An 18,984-nucleotide genomic window follows, 5' to 3' on the forward strand; every position below is an offset into this window, starting at 1 on the left:
CATATGACTGTTAGAACCAGAGCAAGAAATGTAATATTCTAGTAATCAAACGAGTGCATTTGGAGGAAACAGTCTACATTTAGGCACAAACTCGGTACACAGCAGCCTTTTGTCCAATAAACAAAGAAAATAGGTCCACTAACTATTAAGCAGGTACGGCTGCTATGTATGCTTGTGCCAGTATAATACTGCTGCCTGTTCTTGCAAAGCTAATTCTATTCTTAGCTCTTCAACGCAACTTCCCACCCCTCTGAGTCAGGCCTCAAGCATTTGGCTGCTTGAAAAATAGGGAGTGGCCCTGAACTCCGCCTGCCAACAAGCTGAGCTGAAAGAGAATACTCATGAGGCAGCAGCTATGAAACAGGGCCGTACCAAGAACCAACACATTCTGTTGTGACTAGCTGTGCTTCAAAGGCTCTGTGACCAATTCTTCATATAGGATAAACAGCTATTACATCTGCAGCAGAACACCACAACCTGTCATCTTGCCTCTATTTATTTGAAATATTTCTCAACTGTCTCTCAGCCAGAGGACCTCCAAGTGGTTCACAATTAAGCAAACCAATACAAAAATGAAAAATCACTATTCAAGAATAAGCAACGAAAAATAAGCTGCAATAAATCAGTTAAATATACTAGTATTTGAAAGCAGCAACTAATGGGGAAAAATACCAGTGACTGAAACAGTAAATGTAGCTGAAGGCCAAGCAATACCAAATAGTACACATCAACATAAACCCTAGCTAATGTTGAATGCCCATGTGAACAGAAAAGTCTTTAGATTATGCCTAAAGTTTGATTGCAGCAGAATCTATGTACAGGGAAGCTCCACAGTTGAAGACAATATTACAGAAAAGGTCAAGTCTCTACCAGTCATGCACTTCCAGAAGATGTATGCACATGGAGCAGAGAGATCTGATGGCAGTCTTAATGTTGGACAGGTCAACTTGGAGTTGTATCCCATTCTGTTTTGAGCTTTAATTCTAAGTACCAGAATGTTCTAATTGCGCTTGAAAATGAATCTTAACAATGAAATTTCCCCATAAATTAGTAACAAATAGTCTCTGAAGCTGCATTCTGTAACAGGCAAATGCTCCAAACACACTCCAAAGGTAGCACCATAAAGTGTGCACTATATTAATCTTTTCTGAATGTGACCCCAACACAAATCTCACTTTTCCAGAAACAGATGCAACTGGTTAACCAACCAAAGTTGAGTAAAACCAATACATACCACAGATGAAACTCAAGGGTCCATCTGAAGGGATGAATCTCTTAGTATGCTCCAAACCCCAACCTGCTAGTTCAAGGGAATGAAGGCTCATCCAAGCCTGGCTACTCCCCCTCCCCCTCCTCTGCTGAATCAACCAGTAGCTTTGCAGTCTTATCTAGTTTGAATTTCAGTTTATTGACCCAGCACTTGACCAACTTGATGCACCAAAAGATTAGGCTGTGAAGGGAACATGACTTTGCAGCACAATAAATATCTCATGTGTGGACCATGAATGAGTAGAAGATAACAAGAATCCCTCTATGGCAGGAAAGCAAGGAGAGGTATGGCTGCTACTTCAAAAAATGTTCAACACCTAGCCCAGATTATCTGCCCTCTTCTGTCCTTCTGTGACTGAAATTTTGATTATTATATCTTGGTCTGGTAAAAATGCTGTATGACACTTGCTCATGGGTGATTCTTGGGGAATGTTTACTGTATGTCATAGAAGCAGAAACTGATGGGCAAGGTGATCCAATTCACATTTCAGCTCCTGCTTTTAGTGTGTTCACACACAAGAGCAAAAATAGGTAATCAAACCTCCAGATCTTGGCCCAGGGTAGCTTTAAACCCTTTAATCAATGCTTTGTTCCATGATGGTACAATTACCTCCAGGAAATGTTACCATTTCAAAAGGCACAGAGCCAGAAAGGAAGCTCTGAAGGAGACACATTGTTGTGACTCATGTAAAGTAACTAGCTTGGTCTCTACTCCCTTTACCCCTATTCAACTGAAGACAAAAAATCATGTTGAAAGACCCTATCGTTAAGAATACATCTACACTTTCTGGTACTGCTCTGGCCCAGAAGTAAAACCTCACCTTTGTTTATGAGAGGAAAACTTTTATATCCAAGCAACCTCATACCTCAGACAACATACAGCCTTAAAATTACATAAAAACTTAATATATGGACTTCGCCCAAACTGAGCCCAAGGAAAAAGGAAAACAGCAAGGCTGAATCCACTGGAGTTCTGAAATACCTTATCTGTTAATAAACACTAGATTCCTCAGTATGGTGAAAAAACATGACATGAACAGCTTCCAATAAACATTCTGAAGGAGTGTTCGAAAACTTGAACCTTTAAAGCTAGCATAGCACAACCACCACAGATACCCTGCAATGTGGCCAAGAGAAATATCAAAGTTAATACATTGAATCAGCATCTATTCTGTTGCTCCAGCAGTACCTCAGCCACTTCAGGTTCCAAAAACTAGTTCATATCAACTCTTTGACACAATGGAGGGAACGTGGACTGAATGTGGCTTTTGTACATAGTGAAAAGGTCATTCTGATATTCATCTGATTCTCCTTTGATGGAAGCTCCTTGCTACACTGCACAGACAACACAGAAAGTCCCAGGCTGTGTGGGAAGAGTCCACATTAGAATTGTCCCTCCTGAAAACAGGGGAGAAAGGCATGAAAAGTGCCACATTATGGGAACCTCCCATATGACTCAGGGCTTCTCACCTTATTACTTCTTGCCACAGAGACTTCTATACCACAGTGGGAACACCAGAAGATAATTAATCAAATGCCTACAGTGTTCATCAAGCAATCTTCCAGGCCACCTACTTTCATTCTGGCATACGTTACTCTCCTGACCTCTGTAACATCACCTATTCAAAGAGAACGGCTGTGCCGAAATTTCCAAGTTTCCAGTACAAATTCCCCTGTTCATCCCCCCAAAATGGCAACTGTTTTTTGGACAAAAGCAGAGCTTTTTCCAGAGGTGAGTTCAACACTGTCAACCTGGTTTTGCTCCAAGTAGTATGCACTCATGGAGTAGTTAAAACTCAGTCTGTTTCCATTAAGCTATTTTGCTCTACGTTTGCTTTCTTACAAAAGTGTCATCTTTGGGAGAATCCACATGTTGTCCTCAGTTTGTCATGTTTGTGTGCTTTCCTTCAGTTGGCTCTGTGGAGAAGATAGTGTAGGGAATAAACAGAATTAAATAATACTTGTTTCTTATTGAATTCAGTGTCTGGTGCCAGAATTCCTGAAGCAGCAAGGCTGATCATTTCTCACAAATGGAGGCAATATAAGAGAGGTCTGGAGCAGAGAGCAGTTCAAGAATCTTTTCACTTCTCTAGTGAGGGGAGAGGAGGACTGAAGGCTTCTTCCACACAGAGATAATATTCTGTGTAGGTTTCATTGATGCTGCAAATGAAGAAATTTACTGAGACACCAGAACATCCATACAAGGTTTTCCCCTTACTTGTCTCATCCCCCATATGTACAGTTCCCCCCACTTTCTAACAGAAGGCTTCTTAAATAATGTGGACTTGCTAGATCACTTGCTAGATTACATATTGCTACAATATGCTGGTGCCCACATTTTTTAAAGCAAGGCTTTAGCCTGCTTCCTTGCATCTCACACCTTTTCCCTTATAACTGTGCAATTAAAAGGGCAATGAAAAATTAAAGTAGAGACCTAGTAGATTGTAACAGTGTATCATAACACCATAGTGATCTAGCAAGTTCAAAGTTTTATTTTTAAATACTTGAAAAATCTCTAGTGTACTAGGGGATGAGTGCTGACATAGGCAGGACCAGTAAAAATGCACTCACTTTTCCATCTATACAGTATCTCAGCGAACTCAGGGTGGTTCACAACATACTTGATGAAAGTGGTTCAGTGCTGATACCTTTTGTCCACGTTCACAGAGCTCTCAAGACTGAATTCAGACAAGGTCAGCACAACCCCTACAAGACTATAAAGGAAATTTATTTCAGAACACTGACACCTCTTCCTTATAGCATAAGGAATGATTTAGTTGCCATCCCTCCAATCTGTCTTAGAAAATAAAACCCTGTTAAAATACATGCTTTTATTTTGTTACAGTACTGTTTATTGTTTTTCAAATTTCTGTAGTCCAAATTCTATTGTATTCTTCATTGGATGTCCCATCTTGTTGATTGCACTGGACTTTAACTATGTAATCTGCCTTGAATCTCAATGAGAAAGGCGGAATATACAGAATACTTCCTTCAGGACAATCCAGAAGCTTTCACTGGTGTACAACATGGCTGCTTGTCTTTGACTAAAATGCATAGATGGGACCATATTACATCTCTTATGAAGCATTTTATGAGCTTATTTGCTGCCATATTCAGTTGAAGAGGTTGGTTTTTACCTTTGTAGCCCCTCAAGACATTGGACACAAATCCTAAAAGGATCCCCACTCCCAGGATGAATCTGTAAGCCACTTTCATTCCTCCCAACTTTTCTCTCTGCTATCTTACCTAAGGTTATCATATATGCATCAATGAGATCACAGTCCCCTTTATAAGTAACCCTGCTCCTTTTGCAATCTTCCTGAGGAAATAAGGAGGACCCTAAGACTGGCAGTATTCAGGAAACTTTATGAACAAGAGTCAGTGGGTGGGCGATTTAAGAGGGATTCAGCTTCTCTGTCACTGCAGCTATGAGAAGCGTCTTCTGGACTTCAATACAGACATATATAATATATGACATTTTATTAAGTTTCTACATGTTGTAACCAGATTTTTGTTTTTACAAAAAGTCCTTTTATACTAGAGTCCCTATGTGGGCAGAAAGACAGGACAAAATATTCCAGTAAATAAGTTGTCACCCAATAAGGAGAACACTATCCTTTCAACATTTAACCAATGGCAGTGACATAAAACTGAGACCTTGTGTAACCCGCACGTTACTGGCTGCTTCTTTGTTGTCTTGCAAACTCTACCTGCAGCAAAACCATTTAAACCACAGTGAACAGAGGCCATCCAGAGCACAGTACCAGGCAAGAAAGAACACACAGGATGAAAAGCTGCTGAACGCCTGCTTGCTAGCTTATTTGGCATTCAAGTGCTCTCACTCAAGCATGAACTCTTCCCTGCAAGATTTCCTCACAAAAGAACATCCCCCAAGGAATCAAATGGCACCCTTTAAGGCAGAGGTGCTTTAAGTCAGTGGTGTATTTATTTCCCTGAGTTCTTAGTCAGGCTCAGCGCTTGAATCTATGATCAACATCCAGATTCCATGCTACATTTTTCAGATAATTATGCCAGGGGTGTTAAACTCACGGCCCTCCAGATGTTCATGAACTACAATTCCCATCAGTCCCTCCCAACGTGAGCATTGGCTATACTGGCAAGGGCTGACGGGAATTGTAGTTCATTAACATCTGGAGGGCCGCGAGTTTGACTCCTGTGGTACAGACTATACACTAATTAGTCCTTTCTAGAGTCTAATTAGTTCTTTCTAGACATTACAACAATAAGCATCAATCACACATACCAGCAACATCCTCTACCCACCCTCCTCCAGATATGATCTATGTTAAACCTTCACATTTTTTTCAAAGATAACATATACTCTGATAATGAAACTATTTTCCAAGTGCTAGGTGAGCCTGATCTCAACAGATCTTGGAGGCTAAGCAGGATCAGCTCTGATTAGTGCTTGGATGGGAGACCACCAGGGTTGCAACCAAGAGGCAGACAATGGCCTCTATTCGTCCCTTGCCTTGGAAACCCAACAGGGTAACGACAAGTCAGCTGCAACTTGATAGCAAAAAGGAAAGAAAGCATTTTTCAAACTTAATTACTACAGCAATCTTATTTTCCACCTTATTTTTAGTATCGGACAAGTTTATGGGGGAAAAAAATCTTCAAGTGGATTTCACCAGTGTTATTTATTATTTAGATAGAAATGTCCACCATGCTTTTCTTCTCCAAAGAACCCAAAGGTACTTCAGGTACTTCTCTATGGTTTCCTCAAAACACCCCCCCCCCTTTGAGATAGTTTAGGGCTTAGGCTGAGAGGACACAAGTGGCCCAAGGTCACCGAGTGAAACGTGATTATTATTTTCCCCAAGTCAATTGCCAGTCCTTCTTTGCAGTTCAGCAGTGAAACATACATTTTATTATTCAGCATTACAAAGGAGTTATATAATCCTGTATTTATGTAATATGCAGGAATTGATATCAAGAAGATATTTTATCTTTCTATATTTCCATAAATAGTCAACACACCCATGTCACTTACAAATGGACAGGAGCAGGATATGGTTCCTTTAAATTTTATAAATAATGAATTATGTACATATGCATACTTCTAATAAATCAGTTTGTATCACTATGACTCAGCCAAAGTTACTGCCAATGCTTAATAAAACTGACAAGACCACATAGTCTGGCTAGTTAATTTTTTAAAGAATATGCACATAAAGGGTTACTAAAATGTATGTGTACTCACCAATAACCCTAACAACCTATAATAGGAGTGGGCTGTGAGTAAATCCAAACCAGAATTTTTTTTAATTGCTGGTATTTTTCAGGGGGGGTTACCACCACCCCTCAAAATTCAGCAATAAAAGGGAGCTAAAAATCATATCCCAAAAAATGCCAAGTTTTTTTGGCTTGTCACCATTTTTGGCTAGCCTCCATCCAGCTTGCCACCATTAAAGAAACAAGGAAAATGAAAACCCCTCTCCCTTCCCTCCCTCACCTGAAGCCTGGCCAGGTCCAGCATTAAACTGCACACACCATCAATGAAGTCCACGCTACTGAGTGCACAGTTCAACACTGGACACAGCCAGGTCAATCCTGCAGTTCAACGTTGGGCCAGTCCTGCAGTTCAGCGCCTTGCTAGATCCAGCATTACATGGCGGGCTTTGAAGGTAGAGCCCACCATTTAAAGCTGGACCTGGCCAAGTCAAGCCCACAGTTGAATACAGGTCTCAGCCTGGCTCAACATTCAACTCTGCACCTGCCTCTGAAGTCCACATGCTACCTCCCAGAACCACATGGAGTCTCTGGAGGCATGCATATTTTTCAGGTTTATGTTTAATAATCCCACACTTTTGTAAAAACCTGAACAGTATCAGCTTTTTTAAAAAAATCCCAGGTCTAATAAACAAATATGAAAAATACCAATGCATTTTACTCCCACCCCTAATCTCTAAGAAAGAAGCAAACAGCGGTCTGTTACAAATTAACTTGAAGGTCTATGTGAGCAGAAAGAAATGTATGTATAGACTCAATCTTCCTCCTCCTCAGTGCTTTTGCCTATTTTTATATAAAATATACCGTATGCTGTGAAAGAATTAACAGTTTACCATCCGAAACAGTAAAGAGGCTCCTGTGAGTACAATTTATCCACCCACAAAGAAGGTTGATGGCTACATCTCTGCATATCTGATTCACTGAGCTAGTTTTGCCTCCTTCTGATTGCCCTATGTTGCTGTTTAGGGAACAACAGGCACACCATCAGTCACTCCCACAACAGAATCATCCACCCTTGGAGGCAGCTACCTGCTATCTCTATAAGTCATGGTTTAAGGTTGGCCTCCTCCTAACCAGGGAGCATGCCCAGCCAGTGATTCCTATGGGAACACTGCGAATGAATGAGAACACCTTATTCCTACTGTTAAACACTTTTAAAGATATAAGAATGAAGTATGGTCCCCATTTTAATTTGGAGTCATTTATCAGACTTCTAGTTGCATACTGATGCATCCTCCTTGAGTTGCTGTGCAAGCTCAGACACATGACTCTCATCCCTACTGCAGTTAGGAACCCATACACATTATGCAACACTGTTGTCATGATCAACCCACTGACTGGTTTGATCCTGCCACGTCTCTCCCACCTGGGATGTGGGATTCTTGCTCTCTTCATTCTCCGCTCTCCCTTTCCATTACTGTGGTTGGGTGCACTTTCTCAATCTTTAGTTGTTCGGTTTCCCAAGCAATGCCTTATTACTTCATTAGGCACCTGCTGTTGTAGTTCTGTCAGTGGTGTGGAATGTAGGTTGCTTTGACCCTGGGGAACGCCGCCTTGGCTCTGGAGCATGTCTCTGGACCATGGGACTGGTGAGGTACCATCCCCCCCTTAAGAATGGGTAGTCGAGGTGGTATTGTGTGACATGGGGCATGATGTGGGGTATAATGGAGAGCATCAGTCTGCTTCTGCTTCAGTTCTGGCAACAGAAGTGCAAATGTTTATTCCTGATACTGTTTCATAATAAAGATATAATCTGAACACAGAGTCTTGTTCTGGTGGGTTTTCCGGGCTGTGTGGCCGTGGTCTGGTGGATCTTAAACAAGATCCACCAGACTACGGCCAGACAGCCTGGAAAACCCACCAGAACAAGACTCTGTGTTCAGATTACATTTTTATTATGAAACAGTATCAGGAACAAGATCCACCGGATCCACTTAAACAAGATCCACCAGACCATGGCCACACAGCCTGGAAAACCTACCAGAACCAATTTAATCTGGACGTGAAAGCCTTCGACAATACAGAGTCTTGTTATTGAACAATCCAGGGACACGATAATCACAGAATTCATTTCCCCTACTGCTGGCATGTATGCTCTTTCTCTCATATGCAGCCATTCATTTAGGTAGAAATGGATGTGTACAACTGTGGTATCTCCTGTGTGGGAGACAAGACTCCCAGAGGGTACAAACACAAATCTAGACGATCAAGAAGGGCATGACTTAGCAAGGCTCTGGCCATAAAATAGCCACTATTCTCCACTGTACTATTTTGCACCAGAGAAGTCACCCTAGTCTTTAGAAACAATTTTGGGAGTTTGGGCTGGTTAAATTTTCTCCCCCCACCTCCATTCCTGCCTGCCAACCTTGCTCCGGACCTACAGTGGTAATTTTATTCCTTCAGAAAAATCACATTATCTTTTTTGGTGGCTTGCAGCTAGAACAGATACAGAACACAGTTTGTGAGAAAGAACAAACTCTACTCTATTAAAGCACTTTAAATTTACACACGGCAATAACTTGTGATTGGATCACAGACTTCTTAAATGAGTCTCAATTCTGTGCAGTAGGAGAGGAACAACCAAGTCAAGAATAAAGCGGGTTTATTCTCCTCACGAACAAAGCAGAAGCTTGTAATGAACAACCCAGTGTTTGTTCATAACATCTGAAAACTGCTTTACAGTAAAGAATGACACCTTTCTTGGTCCACTGAAGTCAATGGGTTTAGAACAGGGGTAGGGAACCTTTAACACTCAAAGAGCCATTTGGACCCGTTTTCCACGGGAAAAGAAAACACTTGGAGCCGCAAATAATTTTTGACATTTAAAATAAAGATAACACTGTATATATTGGGTTTTTTTACCTTTTACTCCGCTCATTCTGAGAAGCGCATGGATGCATCCACCCTGCTGCCTGCAGGACGGGCAAGGATGGGGCCAGTGGCTCGGCCTCGCCAGCCTCCGGGAAAGCACCCACCCCGCTCCAACGGGGCAGGCAAGAGGGAAGCCTGCTTGGCGTGGACCCAGCCGGCTGAGAAGAGGAACCCAGTTGGTCCATGCCCGCCCTGCTGCCTGCAGGTGGGCGGAGCAAGGGAATCGAGCCAGCGGCTGCTGGCTCTGGGTGGAGCGCTTAGTGCAAAGAGAACAGAAGAGAGCCGCATGCGGCTCTCGAGCAGCAGGTTCCCTACCCCTGGTTTAGAAGGATGCAACTCTGCTTAGGATTATGCCATTACATCTTGTTTTCCTCTGGCACTTTTGGCTAATTCGTTAAACTTCTTTGCAAGCATAACATCAAGTTTAAATGAAAACTTTCAAAGTCACAGATACTTATCTTGCCTGGCATGAGCATGAACAAACTCCCTAGGGTAACAGGAATTTACATTAGAAAGCAAGCATATTCGGAGTACCTATGGGGGGGGGGGATCTGTTTGTCGGGGTAGTTTGTCATGTGGCTGCTGTGAAGAATTGGTTGTCTCTATATCCTGGGTGATAAGACATTAAACTTGGGTACAGGAAAAAAATCTGAAGTCTGGTTTCCCAATCTCAACAGGATTCTCAGCATCCAGCTGGCCTTTTGGATCTATCTGACTCTTCTAGACTCTTGAGAAGTTATTGATGAAAACTATGAGATGAGTGGGGAAAGAAAGAACTGCTTCCTCCAGGCGTTCAGCTCCCTTTTTCTTCTTTTTGTATCTAACATTGGCCGTTTCTGCACGGTCGGAATGGCGCAGGTTTTCGCGCGCATTGGCGCCCGACCTGAAAGGCGCTAGGACCGTCCGCATGGGCCGGTCCGCTTGAAAAGCACAGCTGGGCAGCCAGCCGAGCGCCGCTGAGCTGCCGGCGCCCAGCCGACCAACCCTGTCCCGGGCCTCCGGCGCGTCGCCCGAGGCCAGGGCGTGTCCCCAGGCCTCGGCGACGCGCCGGAGGCCCAGGGATTGAAGAGTGGGAGTGCCGAGGTGGGGGAGGGCGGCATGAAGCCGCTTGCCGTTATTCGCTTCGGCAGCGGCTTCATGCGCCGGGCAAGGCTTTCCCCAAAAAGAGCGCTGGGAAGCGCTCTGGGGAAGCTTGCCGCTTCTCTTCAGGCCAGGCAGGCGGGCGCTGAGGAAAGCGGCGGCTGGCTCGGCGTTGCAGCTTCGCCCCGTCGCGACATCGGCGGCCTGGAGACGGTGTTTTTACCGTCTCCAGGCCGCCATGAATTGCCCGTGCAGAAACGGCCATTGCCAACATGTTCCTTGCTTTGTGTCTTTAACAGCAGTTTTGTATGCTGGCATAACCAGGTAGTAACTATTCATGCATTGAAAAGCTTCACTTGAATACATGAAGTGGCCTTACACACAGAGTCAGCATATTGGCCTATCAAACAAACAAACAAACAAACAAACAAACAAACAAACAAACAAACACGCAATACCCATGCCGACATGTGGATTCCGTGTCCTTAATTCCTCGGGCGAGCGCACACAGGAGGACCCCGCAAGGTCTCCAGAACTCAGCTGGGCTCTTTCCCATGTAAGCATGCACAGGGTCAAACGGCGCTACTAGTAACCCTATTGACACGGTCCAGAGGTGGGATCCAACCAGTTCTCACCACTTCTTTAGAAGTGGTTACTAATTTTTTCTGAGTGCCCAGAAGGGGTTACTAAAGCAGCCTCCCTGCCCAATAGGGACTGGAAGTGCATGTGTGCGGCGGCGCCACTGTTTGAACCCCACCACCATCGGAACCTGTTATTAAAATTTTTGGATCCCACCACTGCTGACACCCCCTCCCATTCAAAAGGGCAGAACCCTCAAGAGGTCCCTGGCTCGGTCCCATACACCGAGAAGTCCTATAAGGAAGAGCTTGCTTCTGACAGCCCTGGGACTCGCTCGGGCTGCTGCATATCCCGGGGTGAGCAGCCTGCCGCGGCTTGCGCACGCAAATGGCGTAGGGACACGAGCCAGCTTTGGCTTGCGCGGCTGGAGGAGAGCCGTGGTAGGACTTGGGTTGCCGCCTCCTCCTCCTCCTCCGCCTCTGCGTGGTGGGAGTCTCCCTCCCTCCCTGGCTCTCTGGAGCGCCGAGGCGGCATTCGCAGCTGCGCCTGGCGGGAGAGGCCGCGCTTGGAGAGGGGTCGGGGCGGGTCTCTCCCCGTCCGGGCACAAAGCTCCGGCGCCGCCTCTACCCCCTCCCACCCAGCAGCAGGCGGCGGCGGCGGCGGGTCCCTCGCCCGGCCGTGCCTTCATCTCCCCGCTCGCCCCGCGTATGAGTCGGGCATTGGCCAGCCGGCCGGCGGCCCCCCTCTGCAGCCGAGGCCGGAGCGGCTCCAGTCCCTCCCCGCGTGCTCCATGGAGAAGGCAGCGGCCGCGGCGACGGCGCAGGGCGGCCCCGAAGGAGCGGCGGCAGCCCCGGGCGGAGGCAGTAACAGCAGCAGCCGCAGTAGCAGCCGCCCCACTTCGGCCGGCTCCTCGCCTTGCTCCTCGGCCGGCCGGGGGCTGTCGGGCCGCCAGGCAGCAGCGGCAGGGGGTGCTGCTGGAAGGCCGGATGGAGGCAGCAGCAGCAGCCCCAGTTCAGCAGCGGCCAGTCCGGGTGCGGGCGGCGGAGGGGGCCTGACGCCCATCCGGAGGTCGGAATCGGTGCTGGAGGGGGCCCTGAGCAAATACACCAACCTGCTGCAGGGCTGGCAGAGCAGGTAAGGGCGCAACGGCTGGGGGGTTCTTCCGCGCTCTCTACCACCCTCTGGAGGCAGGGGACAGGAGTGCATCACAGTCCTCCTGGCTGACCCACTCCCATTATTTTATCCTGTTCCCCTTCGCTACACCACTTTATGCTCTTGGCACACAGAGCTTATTTCTGCCCCTTTCCCAGTTTCTTGACCTTTTTTCATGCAAAGGCAACCTCGTGGCCTGCCAATCTTGTGGAAGTTTCTCCCTTCAGCTGAATCAGTGCCCCAGATCCTAGTTTTTGTCAGGCTACAATGATTGCTACTTCCAGAAAGTGTTCATGACTATAGATGTCTTTTCTTTCAGGGACTCTAGGTTCCCAGAACTATCAGCCAAATGGGTGATCATTAGATCTGGCCCCACATATTTGCATACCCTACTAAGATTCATTGTGTGAGCTTTGCTCATTTGAACAAAACCTTCTGAGGGCACCACCCTTCAAAGGTCAAGATCAGCAACTATCTGCACATGGACATTCTCTGCTGTGGCTCCTCTTTGTAGTACAGCCTGCCTGAAGAAATCATCTACGTCATTTTACAGAACGCTCAAAGCAGAAATATTAGAGAGACAATGTTTATAAATGAACGAAAACTGTACTATGCTGGAATTGCTCGAGATGATTTTTTAAAAAAATCAGGGAATAGAACTTTACAATGTTGCAATGTTTACTGTATGCATCACTTTGTCTAATTTGAGAAAGGCAGCCTTCAAATAAAATTATCAGTTTGCCACTCCTGTAATATTCTGTAATGTTGCCTCAGATTCCCTTGTAAGCTATACTTTTTGGCAGCTTCTCGTTTCTTGTCCCTAAGGCACACAGACAATGTTCCACAAGAGCCAGAGGAAACTTCAGCCTCATTTCCAGGAAGCCCGCGCTACCCCTCTACCAACCACACCCATTGGAAACAAAACAAATTCTCCTGTTAATAAACATCTCCATGTGCCTATGCCTGGGGACAGGCAGGAGCAGCCAAACCACCCCGATACATAATTTTACCTGGAGAAAGACAGACATGTGAGGAGTCAGCTAGAACTCACCTGGGGGTACCGCCAAGGCTTCATTTGTGCCAGGGCTAAGCCCTGGGACTTATATTTAATATCTAACCTAGTTGAAAAGAAGCACCCTTGAACATAAGCAGAATGTTCCTCAGTGCACAGGACAGCAGGGAAAGGGTAGGTCAAATGCTAGGAATGTCAGCAAGCCCCAGGATCTCTGTAATAGAAATTTTGCACTGGTGGTGGTAGAAAGTGCCATCAAGTCACTGCCTGCATAGCTACGCTGGACTTTCTGATGACCCAACGCCCAGGTCCTAATCAGGAGCACCCTGTTTAGTTTCTGAGCTCTGACGACAGCCTGGGCCGCCCAACTCAAGACGCTAGTGACTAAGAACCAGAAGGCACTACCTGGGCTACAGCGACAACCAGGGCAGGGCCAGAAACTGTGGAATTGGTTACAGGGATTTGTTGTCACCAAGACAAAACTTTCCTGAAGAGCCACATAAGGGTTAAAAATCCAGATTAGAATCCCAGAGAATGGACGATTCCTTACCTGGAGATCCCCCCGCAGCAGAACCAACCGGGATGCGCTGAGAACCTTCGCCGGGAGAAACCTCAAAGCCTCGGGGGCTGCTGTCCCCTAATTCCCTTCCTTCACTTCTGGCTGCGACCAAATAAGCCTTTTTCTCGAGCCTTTTCTCAGCCCTGGGCCGCGGCTCCGCTCCTCTCTTGGCAAACTCTCCAGCCACTGCAACGTTGGTTTAGCAGCTGCGCGCCACGACTCCGCCTGAGAAGTTCGCCCTCCTGTTGCACCAGCTGGCGAGATGGAGGGCAGGGACGACGAAAGGGAGGAGACACTTCACGTGATGCGTTCCTGAATCCGATTAGCAGAAAGCTCCCCCACCAGGCAGGACCGACTACTTCTAGCAGAAAGCGAATTACGCCTAATCCGATGCTGAGGTGGGGGAGACATCCAGATCTGCAGCTCGACTCGGATGCTAAAGTTGCACTCGAGAAGACGCGGAAACACGTAGCATCACATTATGAGAAAACAACAGTCACTGAAAAAGACACACAAGTATGCCAGGAAACAAGCTTGCCAGTTGACAAGCATGCCAGGAAAAGGCTGTTAATCATAGGTCGCTTTGGAGGTCATTAATGTGTAGGGTTGCCATGAGTCGGAAGTGACTTGAGGGCCCTTAACACACACAGCATCTTGTCCATGTTGCTTCTAGTGTGAGGCGACAGAACCAAATGTCTTTAGACCACACCACTTACACAGAAAATATGCTTTTGAAGGCTCCTCAGTTCCATTTCCACAATTGTTTAGGCATCGTGGAGGCTGAACTATATGTCATGCAGTCCTCAACTCATATCCTGGTTCCCAAGCTCAATTTGGATCTGGATTGGAATGTGGCCCACATGGAGAACAGTTAAGCCTCCCACCACACGCCCATTTTCCTGCCCTAAAATAACTTATGGGAGCTGCTATTTGCTCCATTGTGGGCTCCACTTTTACTGTTAAGTTATAACAGGTGTTATTGATAAAAATAGAAGGCCCTTATCTTAACTCATAATATCAGGACTGTTGTATAGTGTGATTTAGTGCTTGTGGTTTTGAGATCTGTCTGTTCTTATGTATTTATTGCGGAAACACTTCCCACATGGTCAAGGTAGTAGTGTATCATATATCCTTTCTCTTTCTAATACCAATTATCCAGTACAGGATTATTGAAGTCCAAGCCTATTGCAATCAGTGGAGTATTGCTACATATTGCAGTGTTAACATATCCAAACTGATGATGATGTTTTGACTGATATTTTTTAAGGGTTTTGTTATTGATCATTGCTTTTTATAGGATGCGATGTCTGCTATGGATGTGATGTGTGCAAAATATTTTTAGAAAGAAAGAAAAGTACTACCAGTGTTACCAGTGTTTCTATCGTTGACAGGGTCCTGCAGAAATTTCCCACCATATTAATCACCATGTTTAAAATAACAGCGTAGCTTTGTTAAAATTCTCAGTCTGTAGATGCAACCCAATGTTGGTCATAGGAGTGGATATAAGGTTTCCTTTACACTTTCATTCAGAAATGTGTGATTTTGGATCTTGTATATAATTTAGTGCAGCAGGCAGATTTAAAAGCAGGGTAGCCATAGATGGTACTATATGCACAATGGAAAGCAAACATAAAATTGAAATCCAGCAAGTGGAATATACACCTTAAGGCACTGTTGGAACCAGTCCTTGTGAATACTGGATATAATTTTATGAAAGGTCTGCAGACCCCCTTGCAAGATACAGGTATGTTCCCAAATATGATCAGTTTATACAGGGCTGCTTCTTGTATGACATTTCTTGTATCCAAAGGTGACCACTGTGTAGAAAAAAATGGTATGTGAGCACTATGTTGTATAAATAATTTTAATAGCATTTGCTTTGAAGCTGCTATGTTTAGGGCTTTGAAACGCTTGTAATAATTATAACAAAAGATGGCTTTCCTTTTTCTCTTCAGGGATGGTCACATCCTATTCAAGGCCTGTTGAACAGCGCAACTTGCCAGTTTTTGACTTGCCCATTTAATGCATTTTGTATTAACTAAATGGCATCTCATCTTTCCCACTTTCTAAGCAGACTGTGGCAGGGAAAGATCTCTCACTTGTTTCCTCCTATTCTTTGCATCATTTATAAGCCCGCCCACCGCACCCTACTGTTTCCTTTCTGTTCTGAAGAAAGTCATGCTTTCACGTTCAGTATGCTTAAATCTCATCAGTTTTAGTGCATTTTCATTCTTAGTTCTGTTAAAAATGAATTCATTTTTAAAACTTTTGGCTCATTTTAACATTTTAATTATTCCTGTACAGTAGAATAATAGTTAATAGCATATTTATTCTTTGTTTCCATTGGTTGCTATGGGAAACACATGTCCAGCTGTCACTTCCATACCCATTTGCCCAGGAGGCAATGCCAAGGGGTTGCACTTCTTACCTAAAGAATTCTCTCTACTAAATAGCAGGTCCTGAAAGGGTTTCTTGTTTATTGGCAGTAGAAATTCTCACTTGTATATTGAGCCAGAAGCAAGTGTTCATCAGTCCAAGAAAGAAGGTAGTAGGCAAACAGTAAGGTAAAGGGGGATCTTTGTGTATAAATGTGTGTCTAAGGTACATGTTTAAACAAAAATGAAACACATGGATATGGGGAGCAAAACCCTGTCATCTCTTGCCCATTATCATGTTGTGTTCTGGAGACAGCAGCATTTTTCTCCCAAACTAGTTGTAGCCAGATGGTTTCAACAAAATTGCAAGATGAAAAACATTGTTGACCAATACACACATGCAAACAAGCAGGAGACCAGCATGGACTTACAGGTGCATCTTACAGGTGCATCTTACTTCCTCTTTTCATTTCCTGAAAGTCCCCATAACCTCTCCCCTAGTTTTCAAACTTCCTTCTCTCCTTCTAATTCACTGACCAACCTACCTTTATTTGCCCTCCCCTCCTCCATCTTCAGCTTTCTTTCCTGCCATGTCCTTGGCAGCATCTATGTAGAATAACTATAGCCTAGTTGTGTGATGCCAGCCTCCAAGACAGGCTCAGTTTTGCAGTGCCAGCTGCTGAGCAACCCAAACGTACCAGATGCACAGTGCTGTCACAACAACCCTGCATGGTATGGGAAGCTGAGTGTGTGTGATTGGCCTAAGGTCACCCAGCAAGTTTCCTTGGCAAAACAGAGATCTGAACTGAGGTCTCTAGATCCTAGTCCATTGCTCTAACCACTATAAAATATACCACCCGACTCTATTATTTCTTTTTGAATATGAGTGTTCCATTTTAAATCTGAAAGTGGTACAGTCTAGACTCTGGTTTAACCTATCTGTGAGAACTAGGCCAGAGAGTCTTGAAGAAAATTAAAGCCTAAGAAATCTATTGTAGCTTTGTAGTTACGTATTTCTAATTTAAAAAAACACACAAATTTAACACTGTGATTATATTTAACATACTATAACATGCAATCCTATGCAGTTACTTTCAAAGCCAACTGAGATCCATGAAAAATTAGAAATGAGTAAATTTGTGTAGGATTACACAGTCTATAAATTAAATTGTATGCAGATATGCATAAGAAGCATAAGAGACACAACCCATCAGAATGCTTAGCATTTTAAAATCCCCATTGTCTGAAAGGATAGCAGCATATGCTTACCTCTCCCACTGAGATCACTGGGAGAACTACCATGGAATCCTAACCATATTTACTTATTAACTCTGAATGAGCTCAGTGGTTCTTACTTGAGGGAAATGTGCATCATCTTGCAGCCTTAAAATACTTCATGGCAATTAAATGCTCGCAAATCACCAAAAGATAAAAATGCAAAGCAGACCCTTGTCCACATGCCACCCTCTGAGGGGGCTCACTGCCTCTGAACACTCCAGCCTTTTCCCCTGACATGATCCCTAGACATCTTTTTAAAAAGTTTTCTTCAGAATATTGAATCCTGCCACCATTGACCCCTGGAGTCAGCTAGACCCAACATGGGAAGTCAATTTGGTGATTGAGACAGTGCATCTCTTTCCCTCTTTTTTCAGTTGAGCTAGTAGGAGTGCTCTAAAAACATCTTGCATGGCCACTGAATGGTGAACTTGGTTATCGTGAAACTTTTCTGGTTGTGATGGAGACTCGGTGGACGAAAGTGTCACCATTATATCAAAAGGAGCTTCAAGAAATGTTACAACGACACATGTCGCCCGACTCCTCCACCACTTCCCCAAACCTGTGGAGTTTCATTCTGATTCCTTTCCAAAATGTAGAGACTGAAAAGCTCCACAGGGTGGCAGCCTCTCCACATTAATGCCTTAAAAGGTTGGCCTTGGTCCAATTTTAGTTTGAACAAAGACCCAGTTATGAATATTCAACCAGAATATTAAAAAGAAAGAGGTTTCCTTTTCTTTTAGAGATGGGATTCAAAGAAAAGCCACCCGTTGCCAGAGTGATGCAGGAAGTCATAGGCAGCATCCACACATCAATGTACAATTGTTGGACTGTAACAATAGTTCACAACTGGAATTTCTTGTGTAGAAAACACAATACAGCAGCTGAGAGATGATTTATAGTGCAATAATTGTGCAATACCCAAAGATGCATGGATATAGCCATAGTTTGGTCCCCATCACTAAGGTTGCCAGAGCTTGACACCCCACTCCACCCCCAATTATTCCTTAGTACATTTTTACCCTGCTCTTCCTCCAAGGAGCTCAAAGTGATATATATCACTCCCCTTTCTTTCATTTTATCATCACAACAGCCCTGTGAGGTATGTTAGGCTAATAGAAAGCAACTGATCCAAGGCCACGCAGCAGCTTAAGGGCACAGTAGGGATTCAAACCTGGGTCTCTCTGATCCTAGTCTGGCATACCAACCACTACACCACACGTGAAGCTATAATGTTATGAGGGTTGTCTTTTCCTACTCTATGTAGGATGATAGGAAAAGTTACATTTGACAGAATTTTTCCTTCCATGTAACTGTAAAAGGAACAGATGTTTCCTTGGGGTCTTTGTATCCATTCCTAATTTAAGGAATCAGGAAAGACGGAGTGACTATCAGTGCCATCCTAAGCAAAGTTATACCCTGCTAAGTCCTTTGAAGTCAATGTGCTTAGGAAGATGTACCTCTGTTTAGGTTGGTCTTGTATGTCCTTCAGTGCAAATTTACCATCTTTCCACAGGACCTTTTGACCAAGTATTGTCTTTCAGCCTTGGTTCTTAATG

The 18,984-nt window shown here is 44.5% G+C and overlaps 1 protein-coding gene across 1 annotated transcript in view; it reads right to left on the reverse strand.

Annotated features, from left to right (window-relative positions):
- The window catches only part of LOC125427273 (protein lifeguard 3-like), a 47,446-nt gene extending 33,397 nt beyond the window's left edge, over positions 1 to 14,049 (reverse strand). The window contains exon 1 of the mRNA XM_048486472.1: positions 13,767 to 14,049. The gene's annotated coding sequence lies outside the window, so the exon portion shown is untranslated. The remainder of the gene's footprint in view (positions 1 to 13,766) is intronic.
- Positions 14,050 to 18,984: the final 4,935 nt, after the last annotated feature.

The sequence above is a fragment of the Sphaerodactylus townsendi genome, linkage group LG02, assembly GCF_021028975.2.
Source record: "Sphaerodactylus townsendi isolate TG3544 linkage group LG02, MPM_Stown_v2.3, whole genome shotgun sequence".
Classification (NCBI taxonomy): Eukaryota; Metazoa; Chordata; class Lepidosauria; order Squamata; family Sphaerodactylidae; genus Sphaerodactylus; species Sphaerodactylus townsendi.